The 22,315-nt window shown below is 43.8% G+C and overlaps 1 protein-coding gene across 1 annotated transcript in view; it reads right to left on the reverse strand.

Annotated features, from left to right (window-relative positions):
- THEMIS (thymocyte selection associated) overlaps positions 1-22,315 on the reverse strand; it is a 127,472-nt gene that overhangs the window by 97,639 nt on the left and 7,518 nt on the right. The window lies entirely within an intron of this gene.

The raw sequence follows: 22,315 nt of genomic DNA on the forward strand, positions 1-22,315 counted from the left end.
GCTGACATCCGGGGCGGATCGCCGATGCGCCCACCCCCCCCCCCCCCCCGGTGCAGCGCGACCCCCCCCCCCGGCAAAAGGACACCCCCCACCCCGGCAAAAGAACCCCCCCAGGTGCATGCCGCTGGGGGGGGGGTGCTGCGCGCCGGTCAGCTTCATTAGTTTCCATGCTCCCTCTGCCTCGGAACAGGTTACTTCCTGTTCCGGGGCACAGGGAGCATGGAAACGAACGAAGCTGACCGGTGCGCAGCACCCCCCCCCCCCCCAGCGGCGTGCACCCGGGGCGGACCACCCCCCCTTGGTACGCCACTGATCAATTTATCTTTATCAAGATCAATCCACAATGTCCAAACTGCTTCCAAGGAAAAGTCTTTATGACTACACAGGACTCATACCTCTCTGTGGGCGTCGACAATTACTATGTCAAAGCTAAGATGAATTCACACCCATTGGGAATTCATAAATACATAAGTATTGCCATACTGGGACAGACTGAATGTCAATCAAGCCCAACATCCTGTTTCCAACAGTGGCCAATCCAGGTCACAAGTACCTGGCAAGATCTCAAAATAGTAGAATACATTTTATGCTACTTATTCTAGAAATAAGCAGTGGATTTTCCCCAAGTCCATTTTAATAATGGTCTATGGACTTTTCCTTTAGGAAGCCATCTAAACCTTTTTTAAACCCTGCTAAGCTAACCGCTTTTAGTAAATGCTCTGGCAACGAATTCCAGAGTTTAATTACACATTCAGTGAAGAAATATTTTCTCTGATTCATTTCAAATGTACTACTTTCTAGCTTCATTGTATGCCCCCTAGTCCTAGTATTTTTGGAAAGAGTAAACAAGCAATTCACGTCTACCCGTTAACTCATTATTTTATAGACCTGTAGCATACCTCTCCTCAGCCGTCTTTTCTCCAAGCTGAAGAGCCCTAGCCGCTTTAGCCTTTCCTCATAGGGAAGTCATCCCACCCCCTTTATCATTTTCGTCACCCTTCTCTGTACTTTTTCTAATTCCACTATACATTTTTTGAGATGCGGTGACCAGAATTGAATACAATATTGGAGGTGTGGTCGCACCAGAGAGTGATACAAAAGCATTATAACATCCTCATTTTTGTTTTCCATTCCTTTCCTATTTGCTTTCTTAGCCACCTAGATCCCTTTCCCGGTTGGCAACTCCTAATGTGGAACCTTGCATTACATAACTATAATTCGGGTTCCTCTTTCCCACATGCATCACTTTGCACTTGCTCACATTCAACATCATCTGCCATTTAGATGCCCAGTCTCCCAGTCTCGTAAGGTCCTCTTGTAATTTTTCACAAGCCTCTTGCGATTTAACAACTTTGAATAACTTTGTATCGTCAGCAAATTTAATTACCTCACTAATTACTCCCATCTCTAGATCATTTATAAATATGTTAAAAAGCAGCGATCCCTGCACAGACCCCTGGGTAAACCCACTATCTACCCTTCTCCATTGAGAATACTGACCATTTAACCCTACTCTCTGTTTTCTATATTTTAACCAGTTTTTAATCCACAATAGGACACTATCTCCTACCCCATGACTTTCCAATTTCCTCTGGGTCTTTCATGAGGTACTTTGTCAAATGCCTTTTGAAAATCCAGATACACAATATCAACTGGCTCACCTTTATCCACATGTTAGTTCACCCCTTCAAATAAATGAAATAGATTGGTGAGGCAAAATTTTCTTTCACTAAATCCATGTTGGCTTTGTCTCATTAATCCTTGCTTTTGAATACGCTAGTAATTTTGTTTTTTATAATAGTCTCTATCATTTTGCCTGGCACTGACGTCAGGCTCACCAGTCTATAATTTCCCGGATCACCTCTGGAACCTTTTTTAAAAATCTGTGTTACATTGGCCACCCTCCAATCTTCCGGAACCACAATTGATTTTAAAGATAAATTACATATTACTAACAATAGTTCCGCAAATTCATTTTTCAATTCTATCAGTATTCAGGGATGAATACCATCTGGTCCAGGAGATTTGCTACTCTTTAGTTTGTCGAATTGCACCATTACATCCTCCAGGTTTATAGAGATTTCATTCAGTTTCTCTGACTCATCAGCTTTGAATACTATTTCTGGCACCAGCTTCGCTCTCAAATCTTCCTTGGAGAAGACTGAAGCAAAGAATTCATTTAATCTGTCCGCTATGGCTTTGTCTTCCCTGATTGCCCCTTTTACCCCTCAGTCATCTAGTGATCCAACCGATTCTTTTGCTGGCTTCTTGCTTTTAATATACCTAAAAAAATATTTACTATGTGTTTTTGCCTCCAACGCAATCTTTTTTTCAAAACCTCTCTTTGCCTTCCTTATCAGCGCTTTGCATTTGACTTGCCATTCCTTATGTTCCTATTATTTTCAGTCAGTTCCTTCTTCCATTTTCTAAAGGATTTTCTTTTAGTTCTAATAGCTTCCTTCACCTTACTTTTTAGCCATGCTGGCTGTTGTTTGGTCTTCCTTCCTCCTTTTTTAATACATGGAATATATTTTGCCTGGGCTTCCAGGATTATATTTTTGAACAGCATCTATGCCTGATGTAAATTTTTGGCCCTCGCAACCACTCCTCTAAGTTTGTTTTTCACCGTTCTTCTAATTTTATCATAGTCTCCTTTTTTCAAGTTAAATGCTAATGTATTGGATTTCCTGTGTATACTTACTCCAAAGCCGATATCAAATCTGATCATATTATGATCACTGTTATCAAGCAGCCCCAGCACCATTACCTCGTGCACCAAATCATGGGCTCCATTAAGGACTAGGTCTAGAATTTTTCCTTCTCTTGTTGGATCCTGTACCAGCTGCTCCATAAAGCAGTCCTTGGTTTCATCAAGGAATTTTACCTCCCTAGCATGCCCTGATGTTACATTTACCCAGTCAATATCATTGAAGCTTCCAGGCAAAGATTTGTAATTGTACATAATGGTAACTGAGGTATGAAAGTGTTCATAGTTAGGTGTGAATTTTAGGATTATGTGTTAGTTTGGATTTGTGTTTTTATTTGCAGAGTCTTGTCTCCTGAAGATGCTGGTGTGGCGATATATGAGCTTGTGAAGAAACCAAGACAATTTGTGGACTGTGGACTAAGTTGTTAATGACTTGAATGTGCACTGGTTGCGGTGATGCCATTTGGGATACAAGAACTTTTTTGGGAGGAAAAAAGCATACGTTTGGCTTGAGCACCGACCAACTTTCAACAGCTGATGTCATGGCATTTCAACAGTACATGGAGGAGGAGTCTTTCATTCTGTTTTTTTTGTGAATTCATCCTAGTTTCAACATAGTAATTGTCAATGCCCACACAGAGGGATGAGTCCTTTGCAGTCATAAAGACTTTTCCTTGGAAGCAGTTTGGACATGCCCCAAAATTCTATATATGGTGCCTTAACTTGTGTGTGCTGATTTGGCCACGTAGCCAAATTAGTGAGCACAACTTAATTGATTAACAAGTCAATCAGCACCGATATTTGGTACTTAACAACCAATTAGTGGCACTAATTGGCTTTAATTAGAATGTACGCACACAACTTTCTAGGCATATTCTACAATGTAGTGCTTGTAAATTTTAATGTGCAGTCAAAAGAGGGTGTGGCAAAGGGGGTGAAATTGACGGATTGTGGGCATTTTAAAAAACTATGTGCACTATTATGGAATAATCTGATCTGCGCCTAACTTAGGCGCAGGTATTTAGGCCTGGTTTTAGGTGGCCTAAATGGGTGTACCTAAATTTTAGTCACAAGAATGGTGCCTGAGCATATTGAATAAACTATGCCTAACTTTAGGCATAGTTTATAAAATCACGCTAACTGCGATGGTGTTGCTGTTTATATACTCTTGAGGTCTGTGTTTTCTCCTTCCCTTTTTCACTTTGGAGCATGGGAGAGGCATGGGCAGTCCTGCCCTTACACATGCAACTTATAGAATTTGGACCATTGTGGATTGATCTTGATAAAGATAAGTTGATGTTTGTGAGTGTTTTTTTGAGCCCTATAAGATAAAACATGTCTCGTTTGGCATAAACTTGTCATTGTTATACAACTAGTCATGAGTTGTTGGTTTTTTTTATTTTAATGATAAAGGTTTTGATATGTTTAATTGTAATAATAAAGTTATATTTTTGCAAAGTAATTTAATTTGTTGGATGTATTTGATGGTTACTTTGGATTATCGATAACCCCGTATTAGTATTTTTGAATTGCACTGAATATGCATGAGATCTATTTGCATACAATGGATGCAGTGCATGCAAATAGATCTCATGCATATTCATTGGGGAAATCCTGGAAATGTGACTGGTTTGTGGCCCCCGAGGACTGAGGTTGTCCACCTCTGGTTTAGAATGTTAGCACTTATGCCCGTATGTGACACATACCAGTGTATGTGCTAGCAGGGCACCGAGACGCTATTCTAGAAATATCCATTTAACTTACAGAGCAGGTATTTGCAAAGAGGGGTACACAGGGGTGGAACATAGGCAGGAATTCCATTTAGAAATGTATAAATTGCAGAATACTGTAAAGTACGCATGTCTATGCCCTACAAAGGCATCCACACTTATGAAAGCTGTATGGCTGTGTTAAACTTTAGGTACATCGATACCATGTTACACAATTTGGGGCAATTCTATAACTCAATGCCTGGCATTTATATGCCCCTTGTACATATAAATTAAATACTAGCACTTCTGATGCACAAAGTGCTCACAGGGGGCTTAAATGCTATCCTGTATGGGCATACATAAGTGGCATAGTGCATAAATGCAAATGGGCGGAGCATGGGAGACAAACAACACAAAAGGTGTGACATAAAAAAGACGAGGATTCCAAGATCTCTGTGTATAGGACCTTTAATATCGTTAGCAATATAAACACATCAGGGACCGACACGGCTGTGTTTCTGACAGAACACTCAGCCTAGTGCGTCCTCCTTGATATTCCAATACGGTTACTAAAAGTAGCTTCATACACTGTTCAGGACCATTTTGGATCAACAAACGCTACAGGCTTTTGACCCCTGAAGCAAGCTCACACACCAAAAAATGTCCATGTCAGGTCCCTGATATGTTGATACTGCTGATGATATTAAAAGTCCTATACCCAGAAACATTACATACTGGAGTAAGACTACACACTCATTATTCAAGCTGTCTGTCATGACCACATCCATACCCCATGCCCTGACTCATCTCTGGGCCTCCAGGGGCATCAGGACCAGACTCCGCCACATCTCCCTGGACCCCAGGCCACTTCTGGGTTGCAGCGGGCTGCCCATGCTGCTGCTTCCGTCACGCTGGGGCACCTCACTGATAGGGCAGGCCATTCCCGCGTGGGAAGTCTTGGTGCCAGTTCTTGCTGGCTCCCTTAGATGCACGCGCACACAGAGTTCTGACTTTAAATGGCCAGCAGCAGGAACACCCAGATGCCAACTGAGGATATCACTTCCGGTCTGGGAGATATATAAGGAAGCTCCTGACTCCCAACCTTTGCAACATGTCATCTTTCTTGTGTGGTGGAGTTGTAGCCTTGCTCTGGTCTTCATTTCAGCCTTGCTCCAGTCCTTGTTCCATTCTTGTTTCAGTCCACACCTTCAGCCTTATTCAAGTGTTCGTCTCCGCCTTGCTCCAGCCTTGTTCCAGCCTAGTTCCATTCTTCATCTCCAGCCTCATTCTAGCCGTGTTCCAGTTTGTGGCCCCCTAGATGTTTCGATCTCCTGGTCTTCAGGTTTCAGCTACTCCCTTGCCTTGACTCCATTGGGCCAGCCCCAAAGGGCTCTCTTAAGAGCCACTCTCTGCCTTGACATGTCAGGGTGCCTCCCCCCCAAGGGCTCTTTTAAGAGCCATTCTCTGGTCAAATCTTTGCCAGGGCATGACTCACCTGCCACCAGCCAGAACCCACCTAGCCTTAGGGTTGGGTAAACTGCGTGAACCCGACTGTGGACCAAGGGCTCACCAACCCCGAGGCATGACACTGTCCATATTCCTGAGATAATTCAATGTATTAAAATGGAACTTTGAAGCTGGTTTGACAACTTATCAAAATTCAAAATCATTGCTCATCTGGTCCAAATGCCTGAATAAAATAAGATTTCAACTGATTTAAAATTTGGATCACATGAAGTTCACCAGGCAGCACATTCCAAAGTTTAGGACCTACGATGTAAAATATTCAAGATTTATACTCCTCTAACTGGACTGAACGATAGGATGGTACATCTATGAGCAGTTTTTATGAAGATCTCAAAGATCATGCAGGCTGATAAAGCTTCAAAGTAGAACATATAATAGGAGAAATTCTATGATTCAGAGCTTTAAAAACCAACAGTAATATTTTAAATTGAATTTGTAAATGGACAGGTAACCAATGTAGAGATTTCAATAGAGGTGAAATGTGACTAAATCAAGAAATACCAGAGATCACGTGCACTATTCAATGTTGTGTAACTTGGAGTACTCTAATAACATTCTAATTAACCCCAACAAGCAGGCCATTACAATAACCTAATAAAGGGAACACAGTAACTTGAACAATCTTTCAAAAGTTAGATTGAGTAACACAAGGCTTAATTCTATGCACTATTCTTGATATGAGAGAAATTTTCTGAATGAAACTAAGCACCTGTTTTTTCATGATGAGGGAAGACCCTTATATTGCACTTTCATGTGGAAACAACAAGGTGGTTTTCAATTTTAAAATAGAAAAATAGATAAGGAACTCCATTATATAATAGAATAGAGAGGGAATAAGAAAGATTCTCAAAAGCAAGCTTAAATAGATGAGTTTAACGGTAGGATAACTCAAGGTGTAAACAGGAGGGTAACACATTCTATAGTATTAGGGTGATAAAATAGAAAGCAGAATATCTTGTGGAATCTAATCTGGCCACATAAATAGAGAGTATATGTAAATGATGGTCATTCAAAGACCTTAATAGTCTTGGAGGGGCATAAGGAGCAATTGAGGATTGTAAATAGGAAGGGATCCCGGTATGCAATACTTTGTGTGTCAAAGTAAGTATATTATACTGGATTCGGTAGCTCACAGGTAGCCAATGATACTTAATATAGAGAGGAGTTATGTGGTCTATCTTACGAGCACGTGCTAAGATTCTCAAAGCTATATTTTTTCTTCATTGAATTTAACGTAGTAGGACTTGTGGTAGACCAGAGTAAACAGTCTTAAGAGAAAAAGTGCATAGAGCAACATCATCTGGGAGGAAGGGTCAAGAAAAGAACATATAGCCTGAAATTGTCTAAGGGCAAAGAAATAGGATTCAATCAGTGCTGATACCTAAGCACATTGATCAATGAAGATGCCTAGATATTTGAACTGTGTAACTAATTTAATAGGTGTACCCTGAATTGATGGTACTAATGACAGAGGTTGTAAGTTACCAGATATCCAACAAGCGGCACCCAGTTATAGAACTGTTTTCATAAAGTTTCCAGAGCAGCAATGGTACTCAGTGCTTGGCACAAAACAACAGGCTTCCTCAACATCCTGCATTTTGCTTGGAATTTCCAACCTCTTTGTTCTCTGTTTATCTGAACTTTCCAAAATGTTCAGCTGCTGAGAATACATTCCTGCATACCTCCAGCAAAATTTCTGGAATAATTCCTTACAGCAGGGAATTTGAGTTTGAATTATCCTTACAGGTAGTTTGATTTCCATATTTTGGGGTACAATGGGTAGTGCAGTGGACTTTGATCCTGGGGAGCTGAGTTCGATTCCCACTGCAGCTCCTTGTGAATCTGGGCAAGTCACTTAACCCTCCATTGCCCCCGGTACAAAATAAGTACCTGAATATATGTAAACTGCTTTGAATGTAGTTGCAAAAAACCTCAGAAAGGTGGTATATCAAGTCCCATTTCTCTTTCCCTATTTGAGATTCTACATGGAGTGTTGCTACTATTTGAGATTCTACATGGAATGTTGCTATTCCACTAGCAACATTCCATGTAGAAGCCTGCCCTTGCAGATCATCAACGTGGCCGCGCAGGCTTCTGTTTTTGTGAGTCTGACGTCCTGCACATACGTGCAGGATGTCAGACTCACAGAAACAGAAGCCTGCGCGGCCGCGTTGCTGATCTGCAAGGGCAGGCTTCTACATGGAATGTTGCTAGTGGAGGAGTAGCCTAGTGGTTAGTGCAGTGGACTTTGATCCTGGGAAACTGAGTTTGATTCCCACTGCAGCTCGTTGTGACTCTGGGCAAGTCACGTAACCCTCCATTGCCCCTCATACAAAATAAGTACCTGAATATATGTAAACCGCTTTGAATGTAGTTGCAAAAACCTCAGAAAGGCGGTATATCAAGTCCCATTTCCCTTTCCCTTTCATACCCTTCACCTTCTGGTACTGCTTTCCCCTTTAGTCCTACCCTTCCCGGCAAAACATATCCTAGTTCACACCCCACTTCCTTCTGGCCCAGCCTGTATTGCCCCTTTCCCAGTATCTCTCTCCATTCCCCCTACACCCTATCAGTTTCTGGATCCCTCCTATGAAAGCTAGGCTCTCCTCTCTCCCTCCTCCATTGGCATCTGCCCTCCTTGGTAGATGCCCTTCAACTTCTCCTTTGAGAACTCCCATCCTCACTCCCCACCAGTCTTGGTTCCCTGGTATAGACGTCAGAATGGAGTGAGTCATCTCCAGCCCTGGTCCAGCCACTTTTTCCTGCCCAGTGGCCCAAGTTCCAGCTTTGTTCTCCTCTGCTCCTGTCCCTGGCCTATCTTTTTACCCCTCAGCTATCTTCTGTGTCTGGCCAGCAATGGTATAACTCATGCTTCTCCCTGCAGTGTACTGATGCATCATAACTTTGGCTTGCAATTGTGCAGTTCCTACAGTCATACAGTTTGGACCACTTGGGATTCCATAAGGCGTGTCCCACAATTCAATCAGTGCTGCTCTAGGAACCATGTGACTCAAAATGGAAGTTATGTGTTATCTGTGCACACAGCAAGAAGCAATGGTTTTGCTGGTGTTGGATGGATACAGAGGAGGACTGAATGGAAAAAAGGCACTGCTGTGAAAGCCCTCATCACTAAAGATTGCACAGCCTACACTATTAAACCTGCTGGATCACTGCTGCACTGAAACTTGTCTGGGAACCAGATTGCAACACTTGGTAGAAGGAATCATTTTGAAAGCTTGAAAGTATAGCACAACATACTGGAAAGACTTACAGAGCCAGGCTGCCAAGGAAGATATCCACAGCAGCTGAGACTCACTCATAGTTATTGCCTAACCTCTATCGACTGAGTCCAGAATGTATGACAGCAGAAAGAGAGCTCTTAGAATTATTGCTCCAGCCCCTCTCCCCGAGGCAGCACGCAGGGAACAAGAATGCAGAGGTAAGACTGGAGAACAGAAAACAGATCTAAGAAGAGCTACTCTGCTCCTTAATCCAGCCCCTCCTCTCCTGTTACTCTTCCTCTGCTCTTGTCCTGGGGAAGAAATGAATATGGCTCACACAAAGTAGGGAAGGGTCCAGTCTAGTCACTGCAGAGCTGCCAAATCTCCAGAAGGGAGATTTTAGGTCAGTCTTAGATTTTTTTACAACTCTTCATGATGCATTATGATACCTGCAGCATTGCTTTCAATGGGGAGAATCATGGACTACAAATAATGCACTGCTCTGGGATGTGATTTCAAAACCAGGAATATCTAAATAGTCTCCTTAAGAACATAAGCGCTGCCATACTGGAACAGACCGAAGGTCCATCAAGCCCAGCATCCTGTTTCCAACAGTGGTCAATCCAAGTTAAAAGTACTTGGCAAGCTCCCAAAACAGTACAATACATTTTATGCTCCTTTTTGGAACAGGGTAATTTGACAGCTCTGCACCTGTTGATAAGGGAGTGAATGCTTGGGTGGTATAAGGGGGGATGACTGCCAGGAGCTAAGAGGAAGAGTTTGAAAGCTGATAGCCCCGAAGACGGCAGTTCCAACTTGGGCTGTCCAATCACAGGACTGTTCTGCGAGAAATGGTGGACTGATCAGGATTGTTGAGCTCATGATCTGAAGGGAGGGGACTATGGGCCTAAACGTTAGTTGGAGTTTAGGGTGAAAGGCTGAAAAATCACATAAGTTGACTTATATCCTAACACTGTCTCTGAAAATAGCGACTAAAATTAGCAAAGGTTGTTGCTGTGGCTGCCATCTGGCCTCATAGTTCCCCATGGACTTATTAGACTGTACTGAGGGCATGGCAAGAGCAAGGATCTAGTTTACTAGGCACCAGTCTGGAAAGATGCTGCCATAAAATTGAAAATTACTTTATTAAATTGACTAATTGAATCAGCTGTTTGATTGACTTTCAGATAATGAAGCTAGTACTGCACTTAGCTATTGTATTGAGATTCTGAAGGTTTTGTGTTAAAGGACATGGAACCTTTTTTGAGGAAACAAGTTTGAGGGCAGAGTCAATACAGTACCAGCAAGAATGAAAATCTATTTGTACTTTATATTTCTTCAAAGAAAGAAAACTAAACATGTAAATGTGTTCTGTTTAATATTTCAGTAGAAAGATGTTTGGAACCTTCTACTCCCTCCAACCCACCAAACACAGAGTTTAGATATTTGAAGTTAACGGGCTTGCTGCCAAACTCACTGTGAATTAAGATCAACTGTAAAAACAAAATGGTATTTATTTAATACAATGACAATGCAAAAAGAAGTGTACGCCAAAGTTTCCAGCTTTTTAATTAACATCTTCAGAGGCACTGTGCCGTTGCACATTATACAGGCTGCATTGCCCTAAATGTACTTTCATATGATTTAACTTCTTATTACTGCCCACAAGCCTGAAACTTATTAAGGTGTGTACATTCAGGTCAGTGGATATTTTTCTGTCCCTGGAGGACTTACAGTCTAAGCTTGTGCCTAAGGCAATGCAGGGTTAAGTGGGATTTGAACTGGCTCAGCCTGCTACTCTAACCATTAGACTATCTTTGGAATAGTCTTCCGCTCACTTTACGTAGCAATCCAATCTTCAAAAATTTTAAGTGTAAATTAAAATCCTGGTTGTTTGGCCAGGCATATGGAGATGGCACCCGATGGCCTTCAAAATGGAGATCTCCCAATTAGTTGTTTACTCTTCTTTCCCTTGTCCTTCTTTTCTGTCCTCTCTGTATGATTGTAAGCTGTCCTATGGTTATTGAAGTTCCTTTTCCTTTTATTGTTTGCTGTCTTTAAATAGCCTATACACGGCTTTGTTCAACTAGCCAGTTTAAGCGGTATAGCAAATTTAATAAACTATAAACCATAACCATTAGAATACTTCTCCACTCCATTATACTACAAAATATATAGACAAGAGTTCAACTTTCTAGAGCAGGTAAGCACATCTCTTAAGTTTAATTCACTTTGTGTACCCTTCTGTGTATCCCTTATGTTAAAACCAAGCCGTTCTTAAGAAATGGTGTATCTGTTCTGAAAAAATGAGCAAGAATGCTAAGAAACTGATAAAGGAAATATGCATCGAAATGACAAGAGCAATGCTAAATTTTTTATATTACCTTTGCTAAAAGGACATCGTCCCCTTTCAATTAGAGGCATTCTTAGAATAGTCTCTTTTCTTATTTTTATGGCATGTTGAATACATTTTAATGTATTTCTATACCTTACAAGCTTGGTTTTTGTTTCAGGGTTTTGGTTGTTTTGTGTGCCTGTGTATGTGGTTTCGTTTCATTTTTGGAACCTACAATAGAAAACAAACAAAATTAACCTCTCTGTATTATCTGCCACATTAACAATTAATCTGTGACAATGGCCTCCATGTCAACTCTAATGTGCAGTCCTTGCCCATTCCATGTCCCAAAATGCTAATTTCCATCTTGTTTATTTATTTAGATTTTGCTCACACCTTTTTCAGTAGTAGCTCAAGGTGAGTTACATTCAGGTACTCTGGATATTTCTCTGTCCCAGGAGGGCTCACAATTTAAGTTTGTACCTGAGGCAATGGAGGGTTAAGTGCAGGGGCATAGCCACAGGTGGGCCTGGACGAGCCCAGGCCCAGCCACTTTTGCTCCAGGCCCGCCCAGCCTCTTCTGCCCACTCTCCCCGTCCACGTGGTCTGCTCACTTTTACTGCCCTGAAGCGCCGTTCTCCCTCCAGCACCGGCGATTCCCATAGCCAGCCTTCTGCCAGCGCGCGTCATCGGGGCCTCTTCTCAGGCACATCCCGCCTACTCTGCAACTTCCTGCGTCCCACCTTTGCGGAAACCAGGAAGTTGCAGAGTAGGTGGGATGCGCCTGAGAAGAGGCTCCGACGACGCGCGCTGGCAGAAGGCTGGCTATGGGAATCGCCGGTGCTGGAGAGAGAACGGCACTTCAGGTCAGTAAAAATGACCAGAACTGACCATGTGCAGGGGGCTGTCATGGGGGGGGGGCAGCGGGTGGAGAGGAAATGCAGCGGCAGCTGCAGTGGCAGGGGTAGCGGGTGGAGAGGAAATGCGAGGCCTGTGCCCACCCAGTCCCATCTAAAAATTAAACTCTGGCTATGCTACTGGTTAAGTGACTTGCCCAAGATCACAAGGAGCAGCAGTGGGATTTGAACCGGCCACCTCTGGATTGCAAGACTGTTTGCTCTAATCACTAGGCCACTCCTCCACTCCACAAAGCTTGACAGTTTAATGAGGGAATTACTGCATGCTAACAGTCTACAGGCTGCAATAGCTGTTAGCTTGCACCCCGCACTGTTAGCACCTGGTAAGTTCCACATTAAACAGCTAACACAGTGTGGCATATAAGCCTCTATGTCATCCTTTTCATCCTCACTGGGGATTTTTGGACCAGATTCAGCAACCAACAGAAAGCACACACCTATCTCTGACTTCCTGTTCCTTCCCCCACTTCACTCTATAAGCCTTTTGGCTACGTCTTCCCCTTCCTGGACCCATTTTACTTTTTTGAACTTATGGGTGCTCATGTTGGAGCACTGAGCTTGTAGTAACTACTGCATCTTTTCTTTTCTGTTTGAAGCCTCTGTTCTTTAATTTTTTTTTCTCTTTCCTGTTATGCATTTGTAGATCTCTTTCTTCTGCCATACAATACCCTCTGCTATTGGTTATGTTTTATTACTGTAAACTGCCTAGGTGGTACATCCCTGTGGCGATATATTAAATAAAAATAAACTTGAACTCTACATAACAGTCCTATATTCATTTAATAGTACTACTTTTACTTTTTGGGTTTTGTTTTGGGTTTTTTTACACTTAACCTAGGACTTATAATCCACTCATATCGAGAAAAGGTTTGAAGCAAATTAACCAGTAACAATAACTGAGACAAAGTATAATGTAAGGCTAAACTAGCAAAATATCCTAATAGAACAATACATAATTCTACTTTATATCGTACCAGTGAACAAGCTATTAATTAATATCACTTGCCATACAGCAAAATTAACTAGTCCCTGGCCTGACTTGATCAAAGTAAAGGATCCAGTTTGTGTTTCTATAGCAAGGGGCAGATAATTGATGTTGTCCAGCTTATAGGTACCTCTCCTAGGCTCAGACTAGAGCTAATCAAACCTAAAAGTATTGAGGCATTCCTTAAAGAGCCAAGGTGGGATTTCATTTGCCAGTGAAACAGTTACCCTTACAGAGCCCGTAAGTTACATGATAACAAAGGCATGTTCTTAGGGCTCAAAGGTTTTAGAGGTCCCTCTCAGATATGCCCTATGCAGGAAATGAATGATGTTGCCGGCTCTATCAGCCCATACAAGATAAGAGTTGGTGCCCCTCTCATCAGAGTCATTTGGTCAGCATCTGAGAAGAGATGGCATCATTTTCTACTGCCATATATTGATCCTCCATTGCCCTGCTGGAATCTTCAATCTTACCCCCACCCCCATGAAGTAAATTCACAGCATGCAAAGGCACAGGAAGCAGTAAGCATCCAAAAAGGGGTTTTAGAGTTTGGGGGCTTGTTCGATGAGATTTGAGGATAGAAATAGGGAGAATGCTTTCAGGTGGCTGGAGAAGTAGAGAACAGTGCTTGATGAGTTCTGGAGAGCAAGAGGGAGGAAAGTACCCCCTGTGATCTAGGGGTATTTTTAAATACCCACACTAATGTGATGCAATTACTGTAGATGCTGAGACTAATATACTGGAGTTCACACATTTGTTTGGGTTTAAAAATACATTTATATTATAATGGAAGATCCAAAAAATATATTTGCTTAGGACCCATCAAAGGATTAATATTGCCCTGTTCCTTGGACTCTTGTGGCTTCTCCCTGGGCTAGTGGCCAGACTCCTCGCCAGCCTTTTCCTCTTAACACAATCTCCTTAAGCCGTTTCTCCTCTGCAGTTCCTCATCAGAACCCACACCAACCTACCATCATGGACTTCTCTCTATTCCAATACTCAGTCCAAGGAAAGGGAGAAAGAAAAGACCCAGTTCCCTCACAAACAAGTGTCTTATCCTGTCAACTGAGACACCTCCTCTCTAAGATAGTCACTATAAAATCTCTGATTTTATTATTTCCTTACATCTCTTAAAAATATGGCTCCTCCAAGGAATTCAAAAAGTAGCTAGAAGAATCTCAGGATTAATGGTTTGTGACAGAGTGTCTAGGAAGATACTGGTCTCCCTTAAGCACACTCCTTCCTAAGACTATCTTAAGAGGCCTAGGCATGGGAATCTTAGCCAGGAGGGCATGGTTTAGCCAGGGGAAATAAAAACCCAGGAATGGGGAAAGACAGAGAGATCTAGAGCAGGAAGAACATATGTTTGAAGGACCAGAAAATCGGCCATGAGGTAGGAATAGCTTTTTACTTAGCAAACGCTGTGAACACTGGAGCCCTTTTGCCAAAGTATGGTAGAATTAGCAGTTATTGTAGCGTAATGCAGGACTTTACCACTATCTGGATGACATTTTCTGCCCGTGCCCCATCACCTAGTACAAAAAGCATTTAATGAGCAGTTTACCAATTCAGTGTTGCCAGATGGAAAAAATTTGTCACGCCCAAAGCCAGTCCAAAACCACACAAAGTCAATTTGCATGTGAATAACATCATTAATAAATATTAATGAGTCAATCTGCATATGAATGACATCATTAATAAATATCAATGAGGTCATTTGCATACAAATGACGTCATTAAGCCTGCCTCCGTGGGGCTTCTACTGGCCGCAGCTGCGGGAAAACCAGCCAACCCGCGGCCGGTAGCCACGGGGAAAAAAACCGCAGTGGGTGAAAAAACAGCCAGTGGGGCTTAAAAAAGCTGCCCAAAATTCCACAACCCGCATGCGGTGTGAAAAAGCCGCAGCGGCTCGCGGAAAGCAGCCCAATTGGGCGAGAAACCCGCAGCCCTGGCAACACTGTTTACCATGCTGTAACTGCTAGAATAGTGCAAAACCCCTTACTGAGGCCCCGCTGTGATTCTTCTGTACTCTGGTAGGAGCCAGTTCCTCTCTTTTGCTATCTAATGAAGTCCAACCTACTTTATATGTACTCCTGAACTAACAGCCAGTGAGAGGAACAGGTTTCTGTATGTTTTTCCTTTTGAACCTCAACCACACAATTCCACACACACAAGGAAGTTACATGGAAATACTTTTAAAACAAATAGGAGGAAATATTTTTTCACTCAACGAATAGTTAAGCTCTGGAACTCTTTGCCAGAGGATGTGGTAATAGCGGTTAGTGTATCTGGGTTTTAAAAAGGTTTAGACAAATTTCTGGAGGAAAAGCCCATAGTCTGCTACTGAGACAGATAAGGGTGTAGCCAGACCTCGTGGTGGGAGGGGGCCAGATCTTGAGGTGGGGGGGCACATTTTGGTCTTCTGCCCCCCCCCCCCCGCCTCGCCACCCCCTCCACCGTCCTGCCACTCCCCACCCAATGCCACAGCAAATACCTTGGCTGGTGGGGGTCCTCAACCCCCGCCAGCTGAAGCATTGTCCAGCACCAGTCTCCAGCGACGCCATGTTGCCTACCCTGTTCTTTCTTCCCCTCACGTCCTACACGCTCCTTTTAGTGAAATTGAGCATGCCAGGACCCCCACCACTAAAACCAGGGGCCCATAGGAAATTTGTGGGAGCCCAGGCCCCCATGGCCCCACATAGCTACACCACTGGAGTCAGACATGGGAAGCAACTGCTTGCACTGGGATTTGTAGTATGGAGTGTTGCCACAATTTGGGTTTCTGCCGGGTACTTGTGACCTGGTTTGGCCACTGTTTGGAAAACAGGATACTGGGCTAGATGGACCATTACATAAGTCTGACCCAGTATGGTTACTCTTATGTTCTTATGTAAACTGAAATCTGACCTTGTTTGTGTCAGTTCCTTGCCCTATACCGGCTCACGTTATCACAAACTTCTAGAGCATACATTATAACCAGTGCAGAATATGAAATATCTACAGCCCAATACACAGCGGGAAAAGATTTGCTGTAGTGATGGAAAGAGCTTGCTATTTTACTTATTTATTGGGATTTATTAACCGCTTTTATGAAGAGATTCACCCAAGGCGGTGTACAGCAGCTCCAGTTTTACATAAAACATACAATTTTGTTAACAGCATAACAATAGTAAAATAACCAAGAATAGACATAAACACAAAAAATGAGGTAAAGTTGAAAACAGTAAATTGAAACCTAATAATAGAACTACCATGAAACAGTATCAAAAATAGACACATTTAACAGCACTGGAATTCAAATACCAGAGATATAATACAATGTTAGCATAATACTAATGATACACCTAATAAGCATGCATTAGAACATTCAACTAACATTGATATGATATGGCATTCGATTTGATGATTTTTAGGATAATTAATGAAGTGTACTTCATTTGACCCTAGGTACTGGATTATGGTATCCTAGCCACAATTGTCAGAGGATTATTAACTGAAATATTGTCAGAGAGGTTCATGCAAACTACGTTTCTGACAATAAATGCTGCAAAGAACCGAAGAGAACTTCTCTCCTCCCTTTATCAGCATTATTGATATTCCATCTTACTATAGCTGACACAATCACATTTCTCCCTTCAAACCCCACAATTTAATGATAAGATTATAATTTAGCCGGGGAAGTCCATTTTTGAAAGAAGTAGCACTACTAGAAAACAAAGAGAATAAATTACCTTACAGATATAAAACCGAGGCATTAAAATGTCAAGGGCTTGAAGCCATTTCACCCGTAATGGAATTCTTTTAAAAGTAGTATTTCTTTAGGCTCTACGGTACTGATTTACTCCATTTGTGATGGGTTTATGACACTTTTTGGCTGTTTCTAATCTATCCGGAGGGCTTGAACCTTTTGTGCAGCAGAACAGTGAAACAAGTTACACCTAGGATGTAGAGGGGAGAAAAACACTCAAAACTACTTCTTCCCTAGTTGTAGGCATTTTCAACCTCTTTTAGAAGAGAAACTTGGTAGCAGGGCACAAAGCTGATTCACATATTGTATATCAGAGCTTGCCCAGTGATTATGTGGCAGCTACAGAGGATTTTCAGCTACTTCGCAAGCCAGAGATGGCTGGGAATGCTTTGAAGAAAATGCTCAGGTTTAGGTTCCCATTGTCCCTAGGCCTTCCTTCATGCAGTGTCTCCTCGGCAGGTTTAGAAGCTGCATCCTACCCTTGAAGCCACAGGGTGACGTGGCAGGGACCGCAAAGTGTACATCAAAGGAAGAAATTGAGTCCATCTCATTCCATGTTTCCCAAGCCAGGAAATCCTCACATTCAGATGAGCTGTGCCCAAGTGTATACCTTCAGGGCGCTATATTGCTCTGTGACTCACCCAGTGGACAAACAAATATCCCACAATCCACATAGAGCGCAACCGGCCAGCTGCATCTGAAAGAGAGAACAGGTCAAGAGGAGGAACCCGAGGCCCCACCAGAAGAAGAAAGAAAGACACCCGTGGTGTACCATCACCAAAGAAAACAGGAATCATAAAGTCTAAAGACAGGTAACTCCAGCCTAGCTTGGCCAAGGTCACACACAACCTAACAGAAGAACCCCCACTCAATTCGCATAGTATTGAACAAAACCCCAGATGCTACGCATCCCCCAGACACACATAGCCCTGAAAAACAGGAGACGCCCATCTACCAAATTTCTTGATGGCATCATCTCCCAATCTCACAGCAGCAGCACTTGTTGCTGCACCTATTTGAAAGGAGTGTGTCCTAAACAGCCAGATCCTGACCCAAAACATCCACAGCCTTCCTCAGCACTGCCAAAAACTAATAACGAGTGAGGGCTGACTCATCCGCATACACTAAAAAAGCAGATCCCAATGCCAGCCTAACCTGCAAGTATCTAGTAATAGAGCGCTCTGTCTGGGATCCATTGCAATTGCACTGTGTGCCCTCAACCACCCTGATCTGTTTTTGATTGGGCTATAAATAAATGCAATGAGTCTTCCATGCAGGAGACCTGACTCGGCCACAAGCCCCGCAATGCATCCTTGGTCCCACCATCAGCCAACAGCTCGCTCACTCTGAAGGCCCCAAAAATGCCAAAGAAAAGGCAGCCCCAAACAGCATCTTTTCATAAGCCAAAAAAGTCACACCCAGCAAAACGCCAAAGAGACAAAGGAGTCTCTCATGCAAGATTCGTCACCTAGCGTTGGGACAGACCATCACCTGCCTCCCCCAGCCATGAAACATGTGCCACACCAGGAATCCCAAAGAAGGATTTCCCCAACTAAAGGCTGGCTAAACAATGTAAAGCTGGCCATATGTTTGGACACCACTCCTTTGGACAGGCCTATCAATTTCACGCACCACATATTTTGCTATTAAAGAGTCCTTGGCAGGTCCCGAAGACCAACCCCGATCTTGCAAAAAAGCACATAACCTCATATGATCATCCACATAGCAGTCTCACATGGAAGATGCCATTGAAGACTTCATCAATGATCACACTGCCTCCTGCCCAGGTCCCACAGTTGGGCTGGCATGAGTGTTCCCTCCTCCTGTGCAGTTGGCAACAAACTCCAGAATCTTATGAACTGCAAACGAGATAAAGAGTCAGCAATCGCATTTGGTTCAACTTCAGTCATCGTAATACCAACTCCCTCATAAACCCCTTTAATCACCTCCACTACCCCTTTATTATCACACCAAAATAGGATGGACCGATTGCAGAGCCGGAGAGGCCAAAGTTCAGAGGCAATCCTATCTGTCACATTGGAGAAAACTCCAAGTCCACATTGGACTGCTCCTCCCCCTGAATTGCCTGCCTCCCATTGTAACCCAGCAGAAAGGAACACCTCGTGCACAGGTTCAAGCGCACACCCAGCAGCAAGCGGAGAAAGTGATGTGGCTTACGGATACCAGCATTTATGGCTGCCAAGCGCCTGGAGAAGGCCCTGCCCATAGGGATCACCCGACAGGCAAAATTCAAGCTTCCAAGCAAGGATTGCACCACACGCAATGTCACCTTCTTGGCTTGCAGGGCCAAATCAATCACACTAAGCAGCTGGCTCACCTTCTTTACAGGGAGCCTGGTGACCATAGCCCTAGAGTCTATTTTGATGCCTAGAAAGGTAAGAACAGGGGCAGGGCCCTCAGTGGGAAACCAAAATCTCATGCCACCTCAACAAATATTCTCAATAGGGTACTGCAATCGCTGCAATCCTCCAGCCCCACAAACAAGTAGTAGTCCAGATAATGGAGCACAGTATCCATGCAGGCCCTGAGCATCATTACCCACTGCAGGAAGGTGCTAAAGACCTCAAACAATGAACAGGATACAGCACACCCCATAGGAAGACATCTGTTGAAATAAAATCTCCCCAAGCAGAGGAAAAGAAGAGGGATGAATGGGCAAAGGGCGAAAGGCCGACTCAATATCCACCTTCGCCAAAAGGACCCCTCTCCCCGCTCTACATACTGTGAGAAGGAAGAGGCTGTCCTACCCTGGTTAGGCCCCTAGAGGGTGCTGTTCCCCTAAAATGTCCAGGGAGAAGGGCTGGGTGAGTCACTAAAGGGAAAGAGGGACCTGGGATCCTGAGGGGGGAGTTTCATCATCACAGTAGCCTCATCATTTTCACAATACTAGGCGCAGGGCACAGTCATAAAAGGCATAGCGGACAGTACACAGTTCCCTCAGGATACCATCATTCACTGATTGCCCAGGGAAGAATGAAACATTGTGAATGAGGCAAAATTTTCTCTGTTCCTTCTTAGGGATGATAGCCAGTAGGAACATGGTGAAGACCATAAGAAGCTACCGCTCAAAAGGGCCAGCTATCCACCCTTTCAGGATTTAATCCTGTAAATTCTGGTGAACCACATCCTTAAACCACTTTGTGGAAATGGAGTTAACATTCACCGAATCCTGCAAATCGCCCAGAAAGGGAATACGGAAACCTTCCCCAAAATCCCATTCCAACATCTCCGCTGCCCAGGAAACTTTTCGTGCTACTCGACAGACAGGGCCCTTACAATATGAAAATTCTACAATTCGCTGCTTTCAAGATTTTTCTGCTGGGGTGTCCACACAGCGGCGGGCATTCAGAGAAGTTTGCAATTTATTGTTCTCCAGAAAGGTCCAATTTGCTCTGCTGTACCCTGCTCGATTAAAGATTTGGTATAAAGGGGCACAGAAACTTTTTACTTCAGCGGAAGAGGCCTTAAAATTTGCGCAACATGAAGTGGGCACTTTGGAGCAGACGTGACGTGGGATAAGCAGTATAAAATGTTTTGTACATTTTTGGGATCTTGCCGGGTATTTGTGACCTGGATTGGCCACTGTTGAAAACAGGATGCTGGGCAATACTTATGGCAATACTTATGTACTTACTGTATGTACCGGTAGGTTCTTTGAGGTTTCTTCTGTCGGCTTTTGCGGATGGCCTCCTGGTACATCTTACTGATCCCTTTAGGTCATTGCCTGCTCTGTTGGAACTCTTTCATGAGTATCGGGATTTTGCTGGCTTTAAGCTTAACAACACTAAGTCCCTGGCGTTGGCCTCTGGGGAAGCCCAGCGACAGGAGTGGGGGGTCGAATTTTCCTCTTCAATGGGCAAGGGGTTCTTTTCTCTAGTTGGGCCTTTGTCCATGCAAGTGTTGCATTCATACCATTTGAATGTCACATGATTACTAAGGTTCACGGAAGAGCGGTTGCGAGTATGGGTGTCTTTGCCTCTTACGCTATCTGGGCGAATCCAGTTATTTCGTATGGTGGAGTTCCCTAGATGGTTGTACCGGTTACAGTTACTGCCTCTTTATATACGTCAGCGATATCTTAAATTGCTTTATAGTCTAATTAGGTGTTATGGTTGGGGAGGGAAGAAGGCTAAGCTCCCGTTGTCTTTATTAATGGGGTCTTGGGGACAAGGGGAGTTGGGTTTACCAGATCTAAGGCGGTATAATCGGGCATGTCTTTTAAGTCATTTTGGAGACTGGTTCTTTGATAAGGAAGACTACACGCCAATACTTTGCCCCTTGTCATTTCTATTTTGTGGCCATGCAGTGTGGCCATTGAGGTGGCGGTAAAGGCTAGCGCAGCAATACCCAATTACTGCCAGGTTAGCACTGTGCTACAAAAAAAAGTTCAAAGAGCGCCAGAAATGGCACGCGGTCGAGCCAAAACTACTGCCAGCAGCCACATTGGGCCAGCAGTAGTTCCGGCATAGCATGCGGTATGCCCACATTGGGCTTAACGCTTCTTTGTAAAAGGGCCTCTAATTGCACCTAGCATACGGTGCACTAATGGACATTCAACTGCAGGAACGGCAACATGAATGCTGGGCAAACTCCCAATAGTTGCCACGTCACATTTGCACCTGTGTTTAAGCGTGGCAACTGCAAAACCTAGCATGCTTTAATAAAATTTCTGAAAGCCCAGTGGCGTTCTTGGTCAACTGCTACCTGGGATGAATCGCCACTGTGCACTCCCCCAGGTGCAGCATCATCCATTTCCCCCCCCCCCCCCCCCCCCCCCGGTACATCACCACCACCCCCGGCGCATCACCTCCAAGCCCCTTACCTGCTGGGGTGCTGGGAGCAGCTGCTTGGCTGTCGGCTGTGCTGATTCTCTGCTCCTTCTGCCACGGAACAGGAAGTAAAAGCAGAAGGAGCAGGGAACCAGCGGAGCTGACAGCTGCACAGCTGCTCCCCTGCATCCCTCCTGCAGTGTACCCTGGAGTGGACCACCCCCACCGCCCCGCCCTTTGATACACTACTGTAAAAGCCGCACAAGTCTGGACAAGAAGGCCTGTGTGTGTTTTTCACCTTTGCACTTAGGAGCTCTTTTACTAAGCCGCGGTGAAAAGTGGCCAGCGCTAGTTTGAGCACATGAAATTGGCA

Source organism: Microcaecilia unicolor, chromosome 3 (genome assembly GCF_901765095.1).
Source record: "Microcaecilia unicolor chromosome 3, aMicUni1.1, whole genome shotgun sequence".
Taxonomy (NCBI): Eukaryota; Metazoa; Chordata; class Amphibia; order Gymnophiona; family Siphonopidae; genus Microcaecilia; species Microcaecilia unicolor.